Source organism: Saccopteryx leptura, chromosome 2 (genome assembly GCF_036850995.1).
Source record: "Saccopteryx leptura isolate mSacLep1 chromosome 2, mSacLep1_pri_phased_curated, whole genome shotgun sequence".
Lineage (NCBI taxonomy): Eukaryota > Metazoa > Chordata > Mammalia > Chiroptera > Emballonuridae > Saccopteryx > Saccopteryx leptura.
Window position 1 is genome coordinate 7,653,708 of NC_089504.1, and position 10,930 is coordinate 7,664,637.

Sequence of the window (10,930 nt, forward strand, 5' to 3'; positions counted from 1 at the left end):
GATGGCTCCAGAATCACTATTGGTGTTGCTATTGAAATTTCTCCAAGTTCCCCGCCACAGGCTTGCTTTCCCTGGTCTGGGCCTCAGTAGCACCATCTGCGAAATGGGAAAACTGAGGAGTGGCATTAACACCATTGGCAGCTCCCGTAGGCTAAGCCCAGAGGTGTGCCAGACTCTGCATTCAATATCTTCCAAGTATTTATTAGCAGATCATTCCTCTGGGCGGCGGTCAGCCTGGGCTGGGATCCCGGCTCGCAGCGTCCTGGCAGCCTGACTTTGGGCAAGAGGCACTACCTCGCAGAGTCTCGGTGTCCAAAGCGGGAAAATGGATATCAGAACGGGAGCTACTGAGTCCTCAATTTTGTTGTCAAAAGGCTGAGATAACTCAGGTAAACCGGTGAGCAGGGTACCCAACACGGAAAAAGTGGGTGGGGATGTTACACCTTACGACTATGAACCTTAACCACAGTCTGGAAGAATGGGAGTGGCCCACGAACCCCTGTGCACCCCGTGCCCAGCAAGGAGACGGCACCTAGGAAGACTTTGCAGTTCCTGTGTGAATAAATAAACTTCGTGGTACCTACGTGGGGGCCGCAGGCTGAGGGAGGGCACAGCCTGCCCAAGTACACGGCTGCCAGGGGCAGCTATGGGGACTCCAAGGCCCCTTGCTCTTAACTCCTGCACCCCTGTGGCCTTCCTCCCTGAGGCTGGGCCCTGGTCCGGTGGAAGTGGAAGGGGAGGAGGGACAAGGAAACAGGGACAATCCCAAGGCTAAGAAGGCCCAGAAGGTGACTGGGCCATGGCTGGGTGGGATCTCAGGGTCTGGGAACGACCCCTCAGGAGGCAGTGACCCGTGCTCTCCCTCTTTGTCCCCTCCCCCCTGCCCACCATGGGTCAGCTCCTTGGTCCCAGCCTAGACATCTGGAACTGGGGCAGACAAAGGGCTGCAAGGAGGGACAATAACCTTCTGTCCATTTTCAGATGTCGGGCTGGGCCTGGCCAGGGCTGGGGGCCGGAGCCCCGGCGAGGCGGTGCCAGGCCCCCCGTGGGCAGCGGACAATGTTGGCAGTGATGGAGAGGAGGCATTTCAAAGCGTTTTGTTCCTGCTGACCCCCTCCCCACCACAGCTCGACCCAGCTCCGGGTGAGGCCCCAGCCCCACCCCCAGCCACCCAGGCCCCTGCTCCAGGCGGCTTGGGGACTGGCCACATTCTTGACCTCAGGGGAAAAGTTTAGACTCTTTGCGCCCTGGGCAACAATAACAGTGTCACAGAACTGATTTAGGAGCAGCACTTACCATCACAAAGCAGCAGACAAAGAGCCAGGGCTGAGAAAGCGCCTGGTCTCTGAGCCTCTGCTCCAAGCCCCGCTCACTTCCCTCCTGGGCTCTGCCTGGGGGCCTCTGGGTGCCAGGGGCTGACCCTGGGCATGCCAGGAGAGGACTGGATGGGGGGAAGGAGCAGAGAAGAGACAGGGATCCAGACGGGAATGAGGGCGCTGAGAGCTGCTTTCTGCTCCACCACCAATTTGTTATGTGACCCTAACAAGTCCTCCACTCTGGGCCTCCGTTTCCCTATCTGTAATAAGGAGGCTAAACTATAAGGCCCAAAGCTGGTGGCTCAGACCTTGCAGGCAGAAATGTGTCGATGATGGTGATGATGGTGGCGGTAAGTACTGCTTCCCTCTGAGCACGTCACAGGTGCCAGACACTGTGACCGCTAACACTTTTCTGGCCTTCATCCTTTTTAAACGATGATGGAGACCACTCAGATGGCACCTTCTCCCTCTCAGTGTCCCAAAGGAAGAGAAGAATGATTGATTATCAGTGGCAAATGACAGTTGCCGCTGCAACGCCCAGGGCCATCTCTGCACTCTGGAGAGAACCCTGGGTCTCCTCCTCCAGGTTTCCAGTGCTCTATACGTTCAGAGAAACGTCTCCAGGAACGAACTATCTAGAAACAATTCCTGAAAGCACAGCCTTTTCTCATCCCCTTTCAACACTGAACCAACCCTCATCAAACTCACAAAGCAGGTGTACCTGAACCCCAGTTTACTGTTGGTAACTGAGGCCCAGAGACGTTGAGTCACTTGTCCAGGCCCACACAGCTCGAAGGCTGTGGAGCTGAGACACGAGCAAGGATGGCTCACTTCTGATTGTACTGCAGTGGGAAGGAGAGCGAGGTGAGGAGGCAGCTGGAGGCTGGGGAGTTCTGGGTGGGAGGACCTCTTCTCAAAGCCAGAAGGCTATGAATAAATAAATGTCTGATTACCCCCAGGGGGAATTCCATCTTTGGAGCAGGTGCCTTTAATTTAGATTGATTCGGCCCTGGCAGGGTGGCTCAGTGGATAAAGCGTCCACCCAGTGCACTAGAGGTCACAGGTTCGACCCCTGGTCAGGGCACGTAGGAGAAGCCAATCAATGAATTCACAACCAAATGGAACAACTAAGTGAAACAATGAGTTGATGCTTTTCTCTCTCTCTCTCTCTCTCTCTCTCTCTCTCCCTCTCTCTCAAATCAATGAAAAAAAAAATGAAAACAACAACAACAAAACAAGACTGATTCTTGTCTGTGGGCAGAGGGTGGCCTGGGCAGACACCCAGATGCAGAGGACTGGACACAATGACCTCTAGTGGAGACCTCTTGGGAACCAGGGGCAGGACAGAGAACATTTAAGGACTTACTGCTCTTGAGCCGCGCTATGGGTTCAAAAGCCAACGTGATTTTTCCTGGCAGTATGTCCATGGACAAGGTATCTCAATGTTCTGTGCCTCAGTTTTCCAATCTGTACAATTGAACCCAACTCACAGGAGTGTGGGGACCATTCAATGAGTACCGCACCTGGCTCAGTGAGGGCTGGCTGTTTTTGTTCGGTAAGGTCCTCCCAGCCAGGTCCCATGGCTAGGACATCTCAAGGTGGGCTCTACAGGGACACTGTGGCATACAGTCAGCTATTGCCCTTGCTTTCCAGGATGTGATTGGGCTTTGATTACAGCATGAGGGACAATGGTTAGACACCAAGAGCAAAGGCGGCCCTGTTCTTTGGGATCCATAAGGCAAAGGCCGATCATGGCTTCCCAGAGACAGTTAAAGAAGATTGTGGCGTCCCCTGTGCCTGGGCAGGATCGCTTGGCCCTGCACATGGTGCCTGGAGAGAGGACAGAAAGGGACAGAGGCCCTGACAGGTGTTGTCCAGAGTATGGCCTCCATCCCTTAAATCCTGAGGGACCAAACTGTCCATGGAGAAGTTAGGAGAGGTGGCTAAGCGTGGCGTCCATAGCACAGATAGCACTGACCTTGGTGTCTTAAGGGGACCTGGTGGGTTTGAGTCCCAGCTCGGCCACCTTGCTGTGTCACTCAGGATGAGTTGCTAACCCTCTTGAACTCACGCCCAAAGTCTTTTAGAATTCAAAGTACTCGAAAAAGATCGTCACAGGAACCTCTGGGATTCCACAAAGTCTAGTCCACAAGTTGGCTTGGAATCCAGGAGTTCCGCCGCTCAGACCTCAGACTTCAGCTCCTCCTGTCTCTCCTCACCCCGACTTTACCTCCAGTTTCTCCAACTGTCCCTTGATTCCCTCACCCAACATTCACCCTAGACAGAGGGCAAAACAGTTCCGTAGAAGATGGTGCCGGTCCCAGGAGGGCCTGGGGTCCTGAGGAGCCCCAGGAAGGACAGTCCACCCTCCCTCAAGGCCCGTCTGTGGGGCCAGAGTAGCACTCACCTGAGCAGAGCACTTTGGGGTTTCCCTGGAGAGGCAGATGGCACTGCTGGGCCCATCCCTGGCACCAGGTGATTTCCCCCCAGTTCCTGCTGCTGAGGAGGGCGGGTCAGGCAGGCCTTCAGGTGCCAGTCAGCCCTTCCTGGGCACAGACTTTCCTGGCATCTGCTGAGCAAGAAGGCTGGGGGCGGGGCAGTGGGGCAGGGAATGACTCCTGAGAAAGGGTGAAGGTGTCTCTTACGGAACTTGTCCCCCGTCCTTAAACCCACTCTTTCTGGACACTGTGGGGCCAAGGTCCAGGAAGCCATGAGCCCTCAGGGGCCAGGAGAGGGTTGATGGAGGGAGCTGAGAGGAGCCCAGGCCCCTGCTCCATCCTGCCCCCCCAACCCTGCCCCCGAACAGGCCAGCGTGGCCCAGGCTGCGGTGTTTGCTTTTCCTGTCTCTACACTGACTCCATTCAGAGCGGCCTTTCTCCACCCCCAACCTGTGGTCAGTGAGCCAGGGCGCCAGGGAGAGAGATCACCACCCCACCCTCGCTCCTTCCCGGTCCCCTCCTGCCACCTTCACTTTGAGGACTGTTAGCTTCAAGGGCTACCTAGTCTTTTTTTGGGGGAGGAGGACCACAGAAGTAGGAGGCCTAGGGCAGAGGGGGCTCACCTTAGAGGAGAAGAGGAAGGAGGGGGAAAGGAAACATGAGGTGGGGAGAGAACGCTGGGACGTATCATGGGCTGGTGGGAACAGGGCTCCTGGGGGAAGAGGTCCCAGGCAGGGGTGGGCTGGGAGATGGGCGCAGACAGCATGGGGAACCCAGGGGCACAGGTTGGCACAGGGAGCAGGGAGCGCCTTCCCAGGCGGATCCAGGGCCCCAGCTGGCTCTGTGCCATCAGCGTGCAGGGCCTGAGGTGGACCCTGAGGCTGGGGGCTGCTGAATCCCACCTGAAAACCACCTTCCTTCTCATCCCGGGGCCAGGGGCCAGGTAGGGCTGTGACTCGCTATGAGACCAGCGGGAGGAGGAGGGTGAAAAGTTCCCTTAAGTCAGAAGGCCGTAGGGGAGGCATCTCAGGGGGTCCTGCTCTTTGCTCTCTCTGACTGTCACGTTGGTACATAAAGGGGGTAGAAAGGTCAGATGTGGCCTTTCAGGCTCGTGGGAAAAACTCTGCCCATTTCCCTAATCCATATTTATTGGTGTGAGACACTGGGGTGGGAGGAAGCCCCCGCCCCCACCCACCACCCCAGTCAGGCCAGGTTAGCACTAAGAACAGGCTCCATGTCACCCAAATCCTACTCTTTGTCTCCAGATTGGCTCCAGAGTCCTCCCCCTTCCCTCCTCCCCTTTGCTCCCCCCACCCCCCTTTGGGGTTGCCAAGCAACTGTGGAAGGGTAGCTGAAATATTTTCTTTATTACAAGCAAAAGCAAGACAGCATCATGGCCCCAGGAGGGGAGCAAGGTGGGGGCTGGGGGGAGGGCATCTTGTGCTCTGGGGGAACCTTGATGCCTCAGTGTGCCTGGGCATGGGCAGTGGGGAGACAGGGCCTCCGAGCACAAGAGGAGGCAGAGGACGGAACAGAGCAGTGGCCGGGATGGGGGCGGGTGGGCGCACAGACATGACCTTGTCTACATAACGCTAAGAAGCAGTGCGGAGAGCTCCAGGTCCCAGGCCCTCACCTGTCCGCACCAGCTGTGCATTCTGGGCCAAGTCACTTCCCTTCTCTGGGCCTAAGATTCCTCCTGGATAAATTGCGGATAATGGCATGTATTATCTCATTTAATACAGGAGGCATTTATTTTTCCCATTTGACTGGTTAGAAAGCTGAGTCTGAGAGACGTGAAGTGATGTGCCTAGCAGATAAGTGGCAGAGGTGAGATTCTTGAGCCCGAACTGTTTTTAAATTTTTATTTATTGATTGATTTGAGAGAGAGAGAGAAAGGGAGGAGAAACATCGATTTGTTGTTCCACGTATTTTTATGCATTCATTGGTTGACTTTTTAAGTTTTTCCATTGATTTGAGAGAGAAGCATTAACTTGTTGTTTCACTTAGTTGTTCCGTTTAGTTGTGTACTCACTGATGGTTTCTCACAAGGGCCCTGACTGGGGGTCAAACCTCTAGCATGCTGGGTCTACACTTTTCCCATTAAGCCACGCAGCCAGGGCTCATTGGTTGATTCTTGTATGTGCCCTAACTGGGGATCAGGGATGATGCTCTAACCAACTGAGCTACCTGGCCAGGACCCGAACTCTATTTTAATAACAGATTGATTGAGATGCAATTATACAATTTGTCCATTTAAAATAAACAGTTTAGCCTGTCCTGTGCTGGTGCAGTGGATAAAGAGTTGACTTGGAATGCCGAGGTCGCTGGTTCGAAATCCTGGGCTTGCCTGGTCAAGGCACATATGGGAGTTGATGCTTCCAGCTCCTCCCTCCCCCCGTCTCACTCTCTCTCTTGCATGCACTCTCTCTCTCTCCCCCCTAACCTCTCTAAAATGAATAAATAAAATAAAAAAATGAGTAAAATAAAATGCACAATTTAATGGTATATAGTGTATTCACATAGTTGTGTAACCACCACCACCACCTGGAACATTTCCATCACCCCTCAAAGAAACTCTGTACTCATTAGCCTCATCCATTTCTCCTCCCTACAGCACTAGGCTAGCCACTAATCTGCTTTCTGTCTCTATAGAATTTCCTATTCTGGATATTTCTTATGTTTTTTATTTATTGATTTTTAGAGAGAGAGGAGGAGGAGAGAGAGACAGAAACATCGATCTGTTCCTGTATGTGCCCTGAGCAGGATGTCACCAGCAGCCCCTGAGTACTGGGACGACACTCTAACCAACCGAGCTGTCCAGCAAGGGCAATGGATATTTCTATAAACAGTCTGAGTCCCAACTTTTTTTTTTCTCTTTTTTTTTTTGGTAATTTTTATTTATTGATTTTAGAGAAAGAGAGAAACATTGATCTGTTTCTGTATGTGGCCCAATCTCCAGCAATTTTTGCATATCAGGACAATGCTCCAACCAACAGAGTTATCTGGCAGTCAGGCTGAGTGAGTCCCAACTCTTAACTTCCAATGACTTTGACCTCACTGGGTGCTGGGGTAATAAAGTGAAATTCAGCTGGTGGCATGGTTAAGGACGTGAGTTTGCTGTCTAAAACCTGGCTCTGTCACTCAGTAGCTCTACACCTGGAAGCTGCTTCCTCTCTCGGGGCCTCAGGTCCCTGGTGTGCAAAATCGGGGAGGTAATGGCATTCCCCACAAAGCTGTAGTAATCGACGAAAATGCTAGCCCAGTGCCAGTGCTTAATATACAGTATTGTCACCCGGATGACAGCGATCCACCCATCTGCCTGCCTATTTATTTATCTCTTCACCCAGGCACTTAATGAGTTAGCACCTTCTCAGGGTCAGGCATTGTTCTAGGTGCTGGAGATAGAGCAATGAAAAAGACATGATCCCTATCTACACAAGGGATGACATTCTGGTGGACAGACAAGTAAGACAGCCAGTCAATCAGACGCTTTCAAAGAGTGACGCATGCAGTGGGGACAACAGCACAGTACCGTAGGACGAAGCCGCCCAGGTGGGTGGAGGTGCCCGGCCCGCACCTGTTGTGGAGAGGAACCCCTTTATAAGCCAAAACACATGAAGCAAGGCAGAGGGCTCTTAGCATCCCTTCTGGGTGAAGACAGTAGCCTGGCTCTGTCATCTTCCGAGACCGGGGACGTGTCAGACTGTCAGTTCATTTCTGAAGGCAGGCCGCTCAGCTGGGCACCATGTAAGAGCACTGGCTACTCTTAGAGAACTCTCTTAGTACGAGCGAGCGGGGCAGCTGGAGTCCTGGACTGGGAGAACAGTGAGGAGGGGCAGAGTTCTCTCCTCTGCTGCAAGCTGTGGGGCCAGGCTGCAGTGAAACCTGGAGCCGTGGGACCGGGCGGTGGCGCAGTGAATAGAGCCTCGGACTGGGATGCCGAGGACCCAGGTTCGAGACCCCGAGGTCGCCAGCTTGAGCGCGGGCTCATGTAGTTTGAGCAAAGCTCACCAGCTTGGACCCAAGGTCACTGGCTCGAGCAAGGGGTTACTTGGTCTGCTGTAGCCCCATGGTCAAGGCACATATGAGAAAACAATCAATGAACAACTAAGGTGTCGCAACGAGAAACTAATGATTGATCCTTCTCATCTCTCTCTGTTCCTGTCTGTCCCTATCTATCCCTCTCTCTGACTCTCTCTCTGTCTCTGTAAAAAAATAAATAAATAACGGAATTAAGTATGTCTATATGTGGAAATGTTAAAAAAAAAAATCCTGGATCAGTGGGAACATCTGGGGACAGGACCCCAGGGTGGGAAACATCTGCCACATAGGTGCAGCTGGACTGACCCATTGCCACAGCTGCTCTCTGGGCACTTGTCTGTCGTGCTCTGGGTCTTGGGCTTGCCTTTGAAGCACAGAATTTAAGCCACAACATGAGGAAGCCCCCTTATACCTCCCTTGATGAGCCTCACCTACAGCAATGCCTCTAGTTCCACACCCAGAGCCTCAGCTGATTGGCCGCCCTCACGAACCCGGTCCATTCTTTATTCATTCATCTTCCACTCCAGTGTCTAGGCATCTGCCTGGTCAGGTAACTCAGCTGGAGCACTGACTCGATCAATACACTGAGGTTGTGGGTTTGGTCCCTGGGCAAGGCACATACAAGAATCAACCAATGAATGCATAAATGGGTGGAACAACAAATTGATATTTCTCTCTTTCCCTTCCTCTCTCTCTCAAATCAATGAATCAAAGTGTCTCAACATCTGTTCTTTATCCATCTATCTGTCTGTCCATCCACCCATTCATTTAGTTATTACTCCCGGAAGACATTCATTCAATAGACATTTACTGAGCATGTCCTTTGCAATGGGCACTGTGTTTGGCCAAATGTCAGTTCTGGGAGGAAGTACATGCCTAACTGGCAGTGTGGACAACTTTGCTACCTTCTTCCTGAGACTTGGTGTTAACAAGGGAGAATGGAGAGAGCAGAGACTAGGAACAGTTGAGTGCATGCACGACGAGCCTGAACATATTTATTACGCGTGCACGTGCGCACATGTGTGTGAGTGTGAAGAAAATCATAGAACTTTACTGCAAGCAGATGCAAGGTGTATCTGGATTCTCCCAATACCACAACCATGTCTAAGGAGGCCTGTGGCCCCATTTCATAGAGGCAGTAACTAAGGTTCAGTCTATTGGAATTCTCTTGCTCGGGAAGCCCAAGGCAATGCTGCCTATCTCAGTTTTCCCACAGCCTCCTCGTTGGAATGAATCATTGATCTTCTGTAATCCCAGAGAACTATGCTAATACTCCAGTTCTCCAGTTACAGTGTTTCCCTGTGGCTCTGCTTCTTTCTTTTTAATTTAAAAAATATATTTTTTTTTTACAGGGAGAGAGACAGAGTCAGATAGAGGGATAGATAGGGACAGACAGACAGGAACAGAGAGAGATGAGAAGCATCAATCATCAGTTTTTCATTGCAACATCGTAGTTGTTCATTGATTGCTTTCTCATATGTGCCATGACCTTGGGCCTTCAGCAGACTGAGTAACCCCCTGCTCGAGCCAGTGACCTTGGGTCCATGCTAATGAGCTTTTTGCTCAAGCCAGATGAGCCCGCACTCAAGCTGGCAACTCTGGGGTCTCGAACCTGGGTCCTTCCTCATCCCAGTCCGACGCTCTATCCAATGCGCCACCGCCTGGTCAGGCTGTGGCTCTGCTTCTTTCATTGGGCTGGCTGGGTATCCGTGTGTCTGCCTGTCTACTGGATGGGAAATCCTAGCGAGGCAATATCAGACTCTGTTCATCTCTTTTCCCTCTGCCCTTGGACTCCAACGTACACATAGTAACTAACACAGTACACTTCAGGTGCTCACTAAATGCTCATTGCCAAGCAACCTGCCTAAGGCCACCAGGACTGTCATGGACACAGTCTGGAACCCTGCTCTGCCATCAGCTAAGCTCAGCTCTCACCTGCAGTAGCCAAAGTGATCTCCTATGGATGGTTTGCCCCCCTCCCCCTCCCTCATTTCCTTCTCGCCCATTCTCTACCCATCAGCCCTAGCAAACCTTTAAAAATGTAAATCTGAACTTGGCAGATCTTTGAAGATCCCCACTGCAGTTAGAATAGAATCACAGTCTCCCAGTGTCCTCTAGGGTCCGGCAAAGTCACCCCAGTGTGATAGGAAACTTCCTTCTCTCCATGCCCCAGCCACGCCAGATTCTTCCTTCCTAGAACTCACCACATTCTTTTCTGCTTGTTAGCTTTGGAGCGTGCTGTTCCCTCTGCCTGTAACAGTGCGGGCGTTGGTACCCTGCCCGCCTTCCCCTAACTCCCCACTGCCCAGGCGGCTCTACCCCGACCCACGTGACCTACCTCCCATGCAGCTTCTTTGGGGACATCTGCTCACTGCGGAGCTGCCCATTAGCACACAGTAGGCATTCTATAAGTATCTGTTCATTGACTAGCGGTAGGACCCTTCTTGTCTCCTCAGTTTCCCTCAGGGAGAGAATGAGGCAGATTAGCCCTTGTCTGACCAGGACTGATGGCGTTAAAGAGCCCCGACATTCTCCAGAGGCTGAGAAGCCCTCCTCCCGGGATGCAGTTGTCCAACCAGGCCTGAGAATTCTCCCGTTCAGGAGAGACCAACCTGGCCGCTCAGTCAGGCTGTGCTCCTGCCAAGCCGGGATGGGGCCAGGCGGTGGGGGGTGGGGTGGGGGAGTTCTGAGTGTGCATTTACGTCGGTTCCCTCCGTGTCCGTGGAGTAAAGGCTGGGAAGCTAGAGTGTGCAGCGGGTTCCACAGCTCTGGGTTCCAACTATGCCAGTTGTGGACTAGGGACTCAACCACCAACAATCTGTTTCTTCATCTGCAAAACTGGACCGATCATAGCACCTACTTCCCAGATTTGCAAGGAGTCAACAGGCTATCACTGCCTTTAAAGCACACAGTGGAAAACAAACAAACAAACAAACAAAAAACCATGATAAAAAGCGCATAGTGCTTGGCAAATAAAACACTTGTTGTGGGTGTTATTATTGCCCGATAGACAGTTCCCAAGGGTGAGGACCTGGTTAGCAGGGTCCCCCTCCATAAAACCCTCACTTCAAGAATTACTCCCAAGAAACCGTATTTCTTCAGCTTTTATAATAAACTCCCAGAGGTTGATGTGGT

At 52.4% G+C, this 10,930-nt stretch overlaps 1 non-coding gene across 1 annotated transcript; it reads right to left on the reverse strand.

The window, feature by feature from the left end:
- Positions 1–1,760: 1,760 nt before the first annotated feature.
- LOC136396336 (small nucleolar RNA U3) lies at positions 1,761–1,980 on the reverse strand. Its single transcript, XR_010749673.1, has one exon. It is a non-coding gene; the product is annotated as a small nucleolar RNA U3 (small nucleolar RNA).
- Positions 1,981–10,930: the final 8,950 nt, after the last annotated feature.